Source organism: Anomaloglossus baeobatrachus, chromosome 4 (genome assembly GCF_048569485.1).
Source record: "Anomaloglossus baeobatrachus isolate aAnoBae1 chromosome 4, aAnoBae1.hap1, whole genome shotgun sequence".
NCBI lineage: Eukaryota > Metazoa > Chordata > Amphibia > Anura > Aromobatidae > Anomaloglossus > Anomaloglossus baeobatrachus.
The window spans coordinates 153,147,149-153,161,542 of record NC_134356.1 but is presented as its reverse complement, the minus strand read 5'-3'; positions in this window follow the sequence as shown (position 1 = coordinate 153,161,542).

The window sequence follows — 14,394 nt, the reverse complement described above, 5'->3', positions numbered from 1 at the left end:
TTGTTTGGTTATCTTGCAATCTCGAGATAATCGTCTCCATGCTTCAAATGCTCTTAAAACCCATTTCTAAGGCATTTCGCGCATAAATGAAATGAACACATTTTTCTCCAAAACTATAACAGATGCAAGCTTGTCCTGTTTGGTGGAGATGATATTTAATAAAATAAGTAGAAATCCACTAAAAGTTTTGTTTGGTTATCTTGCAATCTCGAGATAATCGTCTCCATGCTTCAAATGCTCTTAAAACCCATTTCTAAGGCATTTCGCGCATAAATGAAATGAACACATTTTTCTCCAAAACTATAAGAGATGCAAGCTTGTCCTGTTTGGTGGAGATGATATTTAATAAAATAAGTAGAAATCCACTAAAAGTTTTGTTTGGTTATCTTGCAATCTCGAGATAATCGTCTCCATGCTTCAAATGCTCTTAAAACCCATTTCTAAGGCATTTCGCGCATAAATGAAATGAACACATTTTTCTCCAAAACTATAACAGATGCAAGCTTGTCCTGTTTGGTGGAGATGATATTTAATAAAATAAGTAGAAATCCACTAAAAGTTTTATTTGGTTATCTTGTAATCTCGAGATAATCGTCTCCATGCTTCAAATGCTCTTAAAACCCATTTCTAAGGCATTTCGCGCATAAATGAAATGAACAAATTTTTCTCCAAAACTATAACAGATGCAAGCTTGTCCTGTTTGGTGGAGATGATATTTAATAAAATAAGTAGAAATCCACTAAAAGTTTTGTTTGGTTATCTTGCAATCTCGAGATAGTCGTCTCCATGCTTCAAATGCTCTTAAAACCCATTTCTAAGGCATTTCGTGCATAAATGAAATGAACACATTTTTCTCCAAAACTATAACAGATGCAAGCTTGTCCTGTTTGGTGGAGATGATATTTAATAAAATAAGTAGAAATCCACTAAAAGTTTTGTTTGGTTATCTTGCAATCTCGAGATAATCGTCTCCATGCTTCAAATGCTATTAAAACCCATTTCTAAGGCATTTCGCGCATAAATGAAATGAACACATTTTTCTCCAAAACTATAACAGATGCAAGCTTGTCCTGTTTGGTGGAGATGATATTTAATAAAATAAGTAGAAATCCACTAAAAGTTTTGTTTGGTTATCTTGCAATCTCGAGATAATCGTCTCCATGCTTCAAATGCTCTTAAAACCCATTTCTAAGGCATTTCGCGCATAAATGAAATGAACACATTTTTCTCCAAAACTATAACAGATGCAAGCTTGTCCTGTTTGGTGGAGATGATATTTAATAAAATAAGTAGAAATCCACTAAAAGTTTTGTTTGGTTATCTTGCAATCTCGAGATAATCGTCTCCATGCTTCAAATGCTCTTAAAACCCATTTCTAAGGCATTTCGCGCATAAATGAAATGAACACATTTTTCTCCAAAACTATAACAGATGCAAGCTTGTCCTGTTTGGTGGAGATGATATTTAATAAAATAAGTAGAAATCCACTAAAAGTTTTGTTTGGTTATCTTGCAATCTCGAGATAATCGTCTCCATGCTTCAAATGCTCTTAAAACCCATTTCTAAGGCATTTCGCGCATAAATGAAATGAACACATTTTTCTCCAAAACTATAACAGATGCAAGCTTGTCCTGTTTGGTGGAGATGATATTTAATAAAATAAGTAGAAATCCACTAAAAGTTTTGTTTGGTTATCTTGCAATCTCGAGATAATCGTCTCCATGCTTCAAATGCTCTTAAAACCCATTTCTAAGGCATGTCGCACATAAATGAAATGAACACATTTTTCTCCAAAACTATAACAGATGAAAGCTTGTCCTGTTTGGTGGAGATGATATTTAATAAAATAAGTAGAAATCCACTAAAAGTTTTGTTTGGTTATCTTGCAATCTCGAGATAATCGTCTCCATGCTTCAAATGCTCTTAAAACCCATTTCTAAGGCATTTCGCGCATAAATGAAATGAACACATTTTTCTCCAAAACTATAACAGATGCAAGCTTGTCCTGTTTGGTGGAGATGATATTTAATAAAATAAGTAGAAATCCACTAAAAGTTTTGTTTGGTTATCTTGCAATCTCGAGATAATCGTCTCCATGCTTCAAATGCTCTTAAAACCCATTTCTAAGGCATTTCGCGCATAAATGAAATGAACACATTTTTCTCCAAAACTATAACAGATGCAAGCTTGTCCTGTTTGGTGGAGATGATATTTAATAAAATAAGTAGAAATCCACTAAAAGTTTTGTTTGGTTATCTTGCAATCTCGAGATAATCGTCTCCATGCTTCAAATGCTCTTAAAACCCATTTCTAAGGCATTTCGCGCATAAATGAAATGAACACATTTTTCTCCAAAACTATAACAGATGCAAGCTTGTCCTGTTTGATGGAGATGATATTTAATAAAATAAGTAGAAATCCACTAAAAGTTTTGTTTGGTTATCTTGCAATCTCGAGATAATCGTCTCCATGCTTCAAATGCTCTTAAAACCCATTTCTAAGGCATTTCGCGCATAAATGAAATGAACACATTTTTCTCCAAAACTATAACAGATGCAAGCTTGTCCTGTTTAATGGAGATGATATTTAATAAAATAAGTAGAAATCCACTAAAAGTTTTGTTTGGTTATCTTGCAATCTCGAGATAATCGTCTCCATGCTTCAAATGCTCTTAAAACCCATTTCTAAGGCATTTCGCGCATAAATGAAATGAACACATTTTTCTCCAAAACTATAACAGATGCAAGCTTGTCCTGTTTGGTGGAGATGATATTTAATAAAATAAGTAGAAATCCACTAAAAGTTTTGTTTGGTTATCTTGCAATCTCGAGATAATCGTCTCCATGCTTCAAATGCTCTTAAAACCCATTTCTAAGGCATTTCGCGCATAAATGAAATGAACACATTTTTCTCCAAAACTATAACAGATGCAAGCTTGTCCTGTTTGGTGGAGATGATATTTAATAAAATAAGTAGAAATCCACTAAAAGTTTTGTTTGGTTATCTTGCAATCTCGAGATAATCGTCTCCATGCTTCAAATGCTCTTAAAACCCATTTCTAAGGCATTTCGCGCATAAATGAAATGAACACATTTTTCTCCAAAACTATACCAGATGCAAGCTTGTCCTGTTTGGTGGAGATGATATTTAATAAAATAAGTAGAAATCCACTAAAAGTTTTGTTTGGTTATCTTGCAATCTCGAGATAATCGTCTCCATGCTTCAAATGCTCTTAAAACCCATTTCTAAGGCATTTTGCGCATAAATGAAATGAACACATTTTTCTCCAAAACTATAACAGATGCAAGCTTGTCCTGTTTGGTGGAGATGATATTTAATAAAATAAGTAGAAATCCACTAAAAGTTTTGTTTGGTTATCTTGCAATCTCGAGATAATCGTCTCCATGCTTCAAATGCTCTTAAAACCCATTTCTAAGGCATTTCGCGCATAAATGAAATGAACACATTTTTCTCCAAAACTATAACAGATGCAAGCTTGTCCTGTTTGGTGGAGATGATATTTAATAAAATAAGTAGAAATCCACTAAAAGTTTTGTTTGGTTATCTTGCAATCTCGAGATAATCGTCTCCATGCTTCAAATGCTCTTAAAACCCATTTCTAAGGCATTTCGCGCATAAATGAAATGAACACATTTTTCTCCAAAACTATAACAGATGCAAGCTTGTCCTGTTTAATGGAGATGCTATTTAATAAAATAAGTAGAAATCCACTAAAAGTTTTGTTTGGTTATCTTGCAATCTCGAGATAATCGTCTCCATGCTTCAAATGCTCTTAAAACCCATTTCTAAGGCATTTCGCGCATAAATGAAATGAACACATTTTTCTCCAAAACTATAACAGATGCAAGCTTGTCCTGTTTGGTGGAGATGATATTTAATAAAATAAGTAGAAATCCACTAAAAGTTTTGTTTGGTTATCTTGCAATCTCGAGATAATCGTCTCCATGCTTCAAATGCTCTTAAAACCCATTTCTAAGGCATTTCGCGCATAAATGAAATGAACACATTTTTCTCCAAAACTATAACAGATGCAAGCTTGTCCTGTTTGGTGGAGATGATATTTAATAAAATAAGTAGAAATCCACTAAAAGTTTTGTTTGGTTATCTTGCAATCTCGAGATAATCGTCTCCATGCTTCAAATGCTCTTAAAACCCATTTCTAAGGCATTTCGCGCATAAATGAAATGAACACATTTTTCTCCAAAACTATAACAGATGCAAGCTTGTCCTGTTTGGTGGAGATGATATTTAATAAAATAAGTAGAAATCCACTAAAAGTTTTGTTTGGTTATCTTGCAATCTCGAGATAATCGTCTCCATGCTTCAAATGCTCTTAAAACCCATTTCTAAGGCATTTCGCGCATAAATGAAATGAACACATTTTTCTCCAAAACTATAACAGATGCAAGCTTGTCCTGTTTGGTGGAGATGATATTTAATAAATTAAGTAGAAATCCACTAAAAGTTTTGTTTGGTTATCTTGCAATCTCGAGATAATCGTCTCCATGCTTCAAATGCTCTTAAAACCCATTTCTAAGGCATTTCGCGCATAAATAAAATGAACACATTTTTCTCCAAAACTATAACAGATGCAAGCTTGTCCTGTTTGGTGGAGATGATATTTAATAAAATAAAGAGAAATCCACTAAAAGTTTTGTTTGGTTATCTTGCAATCTCGTGATAATCGTCTCCATGCTTCAAATGCTCTTAAAACCCATTTCTAAGGCATTTCGCGCATAAATGAAATGAACACATTTTTCTCCAAAACTATAACAGATGCAAGCTTGTCCTGTTTGGTGGAGATGATATTTAATAAAATAAGTAGAAATCCACTAAAAGTTTTGTTTGGTTATCTTGCAATCTCGAGATAATCGTCTCCATGCTTCAAATGCTCTTAAAACCCATTTCTAAGGCATTTCGCGCATAAATGAAATGAACACATTTTTCTCCAAAACTATAACAGATGCAAGCTTGTCCTGTTTGGTGGAGATGATATTTAATAAAATAAGTAGAAATCCACTAAAAGTTTTGTTTGGTTATCTTGCAATCTCGAGATAATCGTCTCCATGCTTCAAATGCTCTTAAAACCCATTTCTAAGGCATTTCGCGCATAAATGAAATGAACACATTTTTCTCCAAAACTATAACAGATGCAAGCTTGTCCTGTTTGGTGGAGATGATATTTAATAAAATAAGTAGAAATCCACTAAAAGTTTTGTTTGGTTATCTTGCAATCTCGAGATAATCGTCTCCATGCTTCAAATGCTATTAAAACCCATTTCTAAGGCATTTCGCGCATAAATGAAATGAACACATTTTTCTCCAAAACTATAACAGATGCAAGCTTGTCCTGTTTGGTGGAGATGATATTTAATAAAATAAGTAGAAATCCACTAAAAGTTTTGTTTGGTTATCTTGCAATCTCGAGATAATCGTCTCCATGCTTCAAATGCTCTTAAAACCCATTTCTAAGGCATTTCGCGCATAAATGAAATGAACACATTTTTCTCCAAAACTATAACAGATGCAAGCTTGTCCTGTTTGTTGGAGATGATATTTAATAAAATAAGTAGAAATCCACTAAAAGTTTTGTTTGGTTATCTTGCAATCTCGAGATAATCGTCTCCATGCTTCAAATGCTCTTAAAACCCATTTCTAAGGCATTTCGCGCATAAATGAAATGAACACATTTTTCTCCAAAACTATAACAGATGCAAGCTTGTCCTGTTTGGTGGAGATGATATTTAATAAAATAAGTAGAAATCCACTAAAAGTTTTGTTTGGTTATCTTGCAATCTCGAGATAATCGTCTCCATGTTTCAAATGCTCTTAAAACCCATTTCTAAGGCATTTCGCGCATAAATGAAATGAACACATTTTTCTCCAAAACTATAACAGATGCAAGCTTGTCCTGTTTGGTGGAGATGATATTTAATAAAATAAGTAGAAATTTACTAAAAGTTTTGTTTGGTTATCTTGCAATCTCGAGATAATCGTCTCCATGCTTCAAATGCTCTTAAAACCCATTTCTAAGGCATTTCGCGCATAAATGAAATGAACACATTTTTCTCCAAAACTATAACAGATGCAAGCTTGTCCTGTTTGGTGGAGATGATATTTAATAAAATAAGTAGAAATCCACTAAAAGTTTTGTTTGGTTATCTTGCAATCTCGAGATAATCGTCTCCATGCTTCAAATGCTATTAAAACCCATTTCTAAGGCATTTCGCGCATAAATGAAATGAACACATTTTTCTCCAAAACTATAACAGATGCAAGCTTGTCCTGTTTGGTGGAGATGATATTTAATAAAATAAGTAGAAATCCACTAAAAGTTTTGTTTGGTTATCTTGCAATCTCGAGATAATCGTCTCCATGCTTCAAATGCTCTTAAAACCCATTTCTAAGGCATTTCGCGCATAAATGAAATGAACACATTTTTCTCCAAAACTATAACAGATGCAAGCTTGTCCTGTTTGGTGGAGATGACATTTAATAAAATAAGTAGAAATTTACTAAAAGTTTTGTTTGGTTATCTTGCAATCTCGAGATAATCGTCTCCATGCTTCAAATGCTCTTAAAACCCATTTCTAAGGCATTTCGCGCATAAATGAAATGAACACATTTTTTTCCAAAACTATAACAGATGCAAGCTTGTCCTGTTTGGTGGAGATGATATTTAATAAAATAAGTAGAAATCCACTAAAAGTTTTGTTTGGTTATCTTGCAATCTCGAGATAATCGTCTCCATGCTTCAAATGCTCTTAAAACCCATTTCTAAGGCATTTCGCGCATAAATGAAATGAACACATTTTTCTCCAAAACTATAACAGATGCAAGCTTGTCCTGTTTGGTGGAGATGATATTTAATAAAATAAGTAGAAATCCACTAAAAGTTTTGTTTGGTTATCTTTTAATCTCGAGATAATCGTCTCCATGCTTCAAATGCTCTTAAAACCCATTTCTAAGGCATTTCGCGCATAAATGAAATGAACACATTTTTCTCCAAAACTATAACAGATGCAAGCTTGTCCTGTTTGGTGGAGATGATATTTAATAAAATAAGTAGAAATCCACTAAAAGTTTTGTTTGGTTATCTTGCAATCTCGAGATAATCGTCTCCATGCTTCAAATGCTCTTAAAACCCATTTCTAAGGCATTTCGCGCATAAATGAAATGAACACATTTTTCTCCAAAACTATAACAGATGCAAGCTTGTCCTGTTTGGTGGAGATGATATTTAATAAAATAAGTAGAAATCCACTAAAAGTTTTGTTTGGTTATCTTGCAATCTCGAGATAATCGTCTCCATGTTTCAAATGCTCTTAAAACCCATTTCTAAGGCATTTCGCGCATAAATGAAATGAACACATTTTTCTCCAAAACTATAACAGATGCAAGCTTGTCCTGTTTGGTGGAGATGATATTTAATAAAATAAGTAGAAATCCACTAAAAGTTTTGTTTGGTTATCTTTTAATCTCGAGATAATCGTCTCCATGCTTCCAATGCTCTTAAAACCCATTTCTAAGGCATTTCGCGCATAAATGAAATGAACACATTTTTCTCCAAAACTATAACAGATGCAAGCTTGTCCTGTTTGGTGGAGATGATATTTAATAAAATAAGTAAAAATCCACTAAAAGTTTTGTTTGGTTATCTTGCAATCTCGAGATAATCGTCTCCATGCTTCAAATGCTATTAAAACCCATTTCTAAGGCATTTCGCGCATAAATGAAATGAACACATTTTTCTCCAAAACTATAACAGATGCAAGCTTGTCCTGTTTGGTGGAGATGATATTTAATAAAATAAGTAGAAATCCACTAAAAGTTTTGTTTGGTTATCTTGCAATCTCGAGATAATCGTCTCCATGCTTCAAATGCTCTTAAAACCCATTTCTAAGGCATTTCGCGCATAAATGAAATGAACACATTTTTCTCCAAAACTATAACAGATGCAAGCTTGTCCTGTTTGGTGGAGATGATATTTAATAAAATAATTAGAAATCCACTAAAAGTTTTGTTTGGTTATCTTGCAATCTCGAGATAATCGTCTCCATGCTTCAAATGCTCTTAAAACCCATTTCTAAGGCATTTCGCGCATAAAAGTAATGAACACATTTTTCTCCAAAACTATAACAGATGCAAGCTTGTCCTGTTTGGTGTAGATGATATTTAATAAAATAAGTAGAAATCCACTAAAAGTTTTGTTTGGTTATCTTGCAATCTCGAGATAATCGTCTCCATGCTTCAAATGCTCTTAAAACCCATTTCTAAGGCATTTCGCGCATAAATGAAATGAACACATTTTTCTCCAAAACTATAACAGATGCAAGCTTGTCCTGTTTGGTGGAGATGATATTTAATAAAATAAGTAGAAATCCACTAAAAGTTTTGTTTGGTTATCTTGCAATCTCGAGATAATCGTCTCCATGCTTCAAATGCTCTTAAAACCCATTTCTAAGGCATTTCGCGCATAAATGAAATGAACACATTTTTCTCCAAAACTATAACAGATGCAAGCTTGTCCTGTTTGGTGGAGATGATATTTAATAAAATAAGTAGAAATCCACTAAAAGTTTTGTTTGGTTATCTTGCAATCTCGAGATAATCGTCTCCATGCTTCAAATGCTCTTAAAACCCATTTCTAAGGCATTTCGCGCATAAATGAAATGAACACATTTTTCTCCAAAACTATAACAGATGCAAGCTTGTCCTGTTTGGTGGAGATGATATTTAATAAAATAAGTAGAAATCCACTAAAAGTTTTGTTTGGTTATCTTGCAATCTCGAGATAATCGTCTCCATGCTTCAAATGCTATTAAAACCCATTTCTAAGGCATTTCGCGCATAAATGAAATGAACACATTTTTCTCCAAAACTATAACAGATGCAAGCTTGTCCTGTTTGGTGGAGATGATATTTAATAAAATAAGTAGAAATCCACTAAAAGTTTTGTTTGGTTATCTTGCAATCTCGAGATAATCGTCTCCATGCTTCAAATGCTCTTAAAACCCATTTCTAAGGCATTTCGCGCATCAATGAAATGAACACATTTTTCTCCAAAACTATAACAGATGCAAGCTTGTCCTGTTTGGTGGAGATGATATTTAATAAAATAAGTAGAAATACACTAAAAGTTTTGTTTGGTTATCTTGCAATCTCGAGATAATCGTCTCCATGCTTCAAATGCTATTAAAACCCATTTCTAAGGCATTTCGCGCATAAATGAAATGAACACATTTTTCTCTAAAACTATAACAGATGCAAGCTTGTCCTGTTTGGTGGAGATGATATTTAATAAAATAAGTAGAAATCCACTAAAAGTTTTGTTTGGTTATCTTGCAATCTCGAGATAATCGTCTCCATGCTTCAAATGCTCTTAAAACCCATTTCTAAGGCATTTCGCGCATAAATGAAATGAACACATTTTTCTCCAAAACTATAACAGATGCAAGCTTGTCCTGTTTGGTGGAGATGATATTTAATAAAATAAGTAGAAATCCTAGAAATCCACTAAAAGTTTTGTTTGGTTATCTTGAAATCTCGAGATAATCGTCTCAATGCTTCAAATGCTCTTAAAACCCATTTCTAAGGCATTTCGCGCATAAATGAAATGAACAAATTTTTCTCCAAAACTATAACAGATGCAAGCTTGTCCTGTTTGGTGGAGATGATATTTAATAAAATAAGTAGAAATCCACTAAAAGTTTTGTTTGGTTATCTTGCAATCTCGAGATAATCGTCTCCATGCTTCAAATGCTCTTAAAACCCATTTCTAAGGCATTTCGCGCATAAATGAAATGAACACATTTTTCTCCAAAACTATAACAGATGCAAGCTTGTCCTGTTTGGTGGAGATGATATTTAATAAAATAAGTAGAAATCCACTAAAAGTTTTGTTTGGTTATCTTGCAATCTCGAGATAATCGTCTCCATGCTTCAAATGCTCTTAAAACCCATTTCTAAGGCATTTCGCGCATAAATGAAATGAACACATTTTTCTCCAAAACTATAACAGATGCAAGCTTGTCCTGTTTGGTGGAGATGATATTTAATAAAATAAGTAGAAATCCACTAAAAGTTTTGTTTGGTTATCTTGCAATCTCGAGATAATCGTCTCCATGCTTCAAATGCTCTTAAAACCCATTTCTAAGGCATTTCGCGCATAAATGAAATGAACACATTTTTCTCCAAAACTATAACAGATGCAAGCTTGTCCTGTTTGGTGGAGATGATATTTAATAAAATAAGTAGAAATCCACTAAAAGTTTTGTTTGGTTATCTTGCAATCTCGAGATAATCGTCTCCATGCTTCAAATGCTCTTAAAACCCATTTCTAAGGCATTTCGCGCATAAATGAAATGAACACATTTTTCTCCAAAACTATAACAGATGCAAGCTTGTCCTGTTTGGTGGAGATGATATTTAATAAAATAAGTAGAAATCCACTAAAAGTTTTGTTTGGTTATCTTGCAATCTCGAGATAATCGTCTCCATGCTTTAAATGCTCTTAAAACCCATTTCTAAGGCATTTCGCGCATAAATGAAATGAACACATTTTTCTCCAAAACTATAACAGATGCAAGCTTGTCCTGTTTGGTGGAGATGATATTTAATAAAATAAGTGGAAATCCACTAAAAGTTTTGTTTGGTTATCTTGCAATCTCGAGATAATCGTCTCCATGCTTCAAATGCTCTTAAAACCCATTTCTAAGGCATTTCGCGCATAAATGAAATGAACACATTTTTCTCCAAAACTATAACAGATGCAAGCTTGTCCTGTTTGGTGGAGATGATATTTAATAAAATAAGTAGAAATCCACTAAAAGTTTTGTTTGGTTATCTTGCAATCTCGAGATAATCGTCTCCATGCTTCAAATGCTATTAAAACCCATTTCTAAGGCATTTCGCGCATAAATGAAATGAACACATTTTTCTCCAAAACTATAACAGATGCAAGCTTGTCCTGTTTGGTGGAGATGATATTTAATAAAATAAGTGGAAATCCACTAAAAGTTTTGTTTGGTTATCTTGCAATCTCGAGATAATCGTCTCCATGCTTCAAATGCTCTTAAAACCCATTTCTAAGGCATTTCGCGCATAAATGAAATGAACACATTTTTCTCCAAAACTATAACAGATGCAAGCTTGTCCTGTTTGGTGGAGATGATATTTAATAAAATAAGTAGAAATCCACTAAAAGTTTTGTTTGGTTATCTTGCAATCTCGAGATAATCGTCTCCATGCTTTAAATGCTCTTAAAACCCATTTCTAAGGCATTTCGCGCATAAATGAAATGAACACATTTTTCTCCAAAACTATAACAGATGCAAGCTTGTCCTGTTTGGTGGAGATGATATTTAAAAAAATAAGTAGAAATCCACTAAAAGTTTTGTTTGTTTATCTTGCAATCTCGAGATAATCGTCTCCATGCTTCAAATGCTCTTAAAACCCATTTCTAAGGCATTTCGCGCATAAATGAAATGAACACATTTTTCTCCAAAACTATAACAGATGCAAGCTTGTCCTGTTTGGTGGAGATGATATTTAATAAAATAAGTAGAAATCCACTAAAAGTTTTGTTTGGTTATCTTGCAATCTCGAGATAATCGTCTCCATGCTTCAAATGCTCTTAAAACCCATTTCTAAGGCATTTCGCGCATAAATGAAATGAACACATTTTTCTCCAAAACTATAACAGATGCAAGCTTGTCCTGTTTGGTGGAGATGATATTTAATAAAATAAGTAGAAATCCACTAAAAGTTTTGTTTGGTTATCTTGCAATCTCGAGATAATCGTCTCCATGCTTCAAATGCTCTTAAAACCCATTTCTAAGGCATTTCGCGCATAAATGAAATGAACACATTTTTCTCCAAAACTATAACAGATGCAAGCTTGTCCTGTTTGGTGGAGATGATATTTAATAAAATAAGTAGAAATCCACTAAAAGTTTTGTTTGGTTATCTTGCAATCTCGAGATAATCGTCTCCATGCTTCAAATGCTCTTAAAACCCATTTCTAAGGCATTTCGCGCATAAATGAAATGAACACATTTTTCTCCAAAACTATAACAGATGCAAGCTTGTCCTGTTTGGTGGAGATGATATTTAATAAAATAAGTAGAAATCCACTAAAAGTTTTGTTTGGTTATCTTGCAATCTCGAGATAATCGTCTCCATGCTTCAAATGCTCTTAAAACCCATTTCTAAGGCATTTCGCGCATAAATGAAATGAACACATTTTTCTCCAAAACTATAACAGATGCAAGCTTGTCCTGTTTGGTGGAGATGATATTTAATAAAATAAGTAGAAATCCACTAAAAGTTTTGTTTGGTTATCTTGTAATCTCGAGATAATCGTCTCCATGCTTCAAATGCTCTTAAAACCCATTTCTAAGGCATTTCGCGCATAAATGAAATGAACAAATTTTTCTCCAAAACTATAACAGATGCAAGCTTGTCCTGTTTGGTGGAGATGATATTTAATAAAATAAGTAGAAATCCACTAAAAGTTTTGTTTGGTTATCTTGCAATCTCGAGATAATCGTCTCCATGCTTCAAATGCTCTTAAAACCCATTTCTAAGGCATTTCGCGCATAAATGAAATGAACACATTTTTCTCCAAAACTATAACAGATGCAAGCTTGTCCTGTTTGGTGGAGATGATATTTAATAAAATAAGTAGAAATCCACTAAAAGTTTTGTTTGGTTATCTTGCAATCTCGAGATAATCGTCTCCATGCTTCAAATGCTCTTAAAACCCATTTCTAAGGCATTTCGCGCATAAATGAAATGAACACATTTTTCTCCAAAACTATAACAGATGCAAGCTTGTCCTGTTTGGTGGAGATGATATTTAATAAAATAAGTAGAAATCCACTAAAAGTTTTGTTTGGTTATCTTGCAATCTCGAGATAATCGTCTCCATGCTTCAAATGCTCTTAAAACCCATTTCTAAGGCATTTCGCGCATAAATGAAATGAACACATTTTTCTCCAAAACTATAACAGATGCAAGCTTGTCCTGTTTGGTGGAGATGATATTTAATAAAATAAGTAGAAATCCACTAAAAGTTTTGTTTGGTTATCTTGCAATCTCGAGATAATCGTCTCCATGCTTCAAATGCTCTTAAAACCCATTTCTAAGGCATTTCGCGCATAAATGAAATGAACACATTTTTCTCCAAAACTATAACAGATGCAAGCTTGTCCTGTTTGGTGGAGATGATATTTAATAAAATAAGTGGAAATCCACTAAAAGTTTTGTTTGGTTATCTTGCAATCTCGAGATAATCGTCTCCATGCTTCAAATGCTCTTAAAACCCATTTCTAAGGCATTTCGCGCATAAATGAAATGAACACATTTTTCTCCAAAACTATAAAACAGATGCAAGCTTGTCCTGTTTGGTGGAGATGATATTTAATAAAATAAGTAGAAATCCACTAAAAGTTTTGTTTGGTTATCTTGCAATCTCGAGATAATCGTCTCCATGCTTCAAATGCTATTAAAACCCATTTCTAAGGCATTTCGCGCATAAATGAAATGAACACATTTTTCTCCAAAACTATAACAGATGCAAGCTTGTCCTGTTTGGTGGAGATGATATTTAATAAAATAAGTGGAAATCCACTAAAAGTTTTGTTTGGTTATCTTGCAATCTCGAGATAATCGTCTCCATGCTTCAAATGCTCTTAAAACCCATTTCTAAGGCATTTCGCGCATAAATGAAATGAACACATTTTTCTCCAAAACTATAACAGATGCAAGCTTGTCCTGTTTGGTGGAGATGATATTTAATAAAATAAGTAGAAATCCACTAAAAGTTTTGTTTGGTTATCTTGCAATCTCGAGATAATCGTCTCCATGCTTTAAATGCTCTTAAAACCCATTTCTAAGGCATTTCGCGCATAAATGAAATGAACACATTTTTCTCCAAAACTATAACAGATGCAAGCTTGTCCTGTTTGGTGGAGATGATATTTAATAAAATAAGTAGAAATCCACTAAAAGTTTTGTTTGTTTATCTTGCAATCTCGAGATAATCGTCTCCATGCTTCAAATGCTCTTAAAACCCATTTCTAAGGCATTTCGCGCATAAATGAAATGAACACATTTTTCTCCAAAACTATAACAGATGCAAGCTTGTCCTGTTTGGTGGAGATGATATTTAATAAAATAAGTAGAAATCCACTAAAAGTTTTGTTTGGTTATCTTGCAATCTCGAGATAATCGTCTCCATGCTTCAAATGCTCTTAAAACCCATTTCTAAGGCATTTCGCGCATAAATGAAATGAACACATTTTTCTCCAAAACTATAACAGATGCAAGCTTGTCCTGTTTGGTGGAGATGATATTTAATAAAATAAGTAG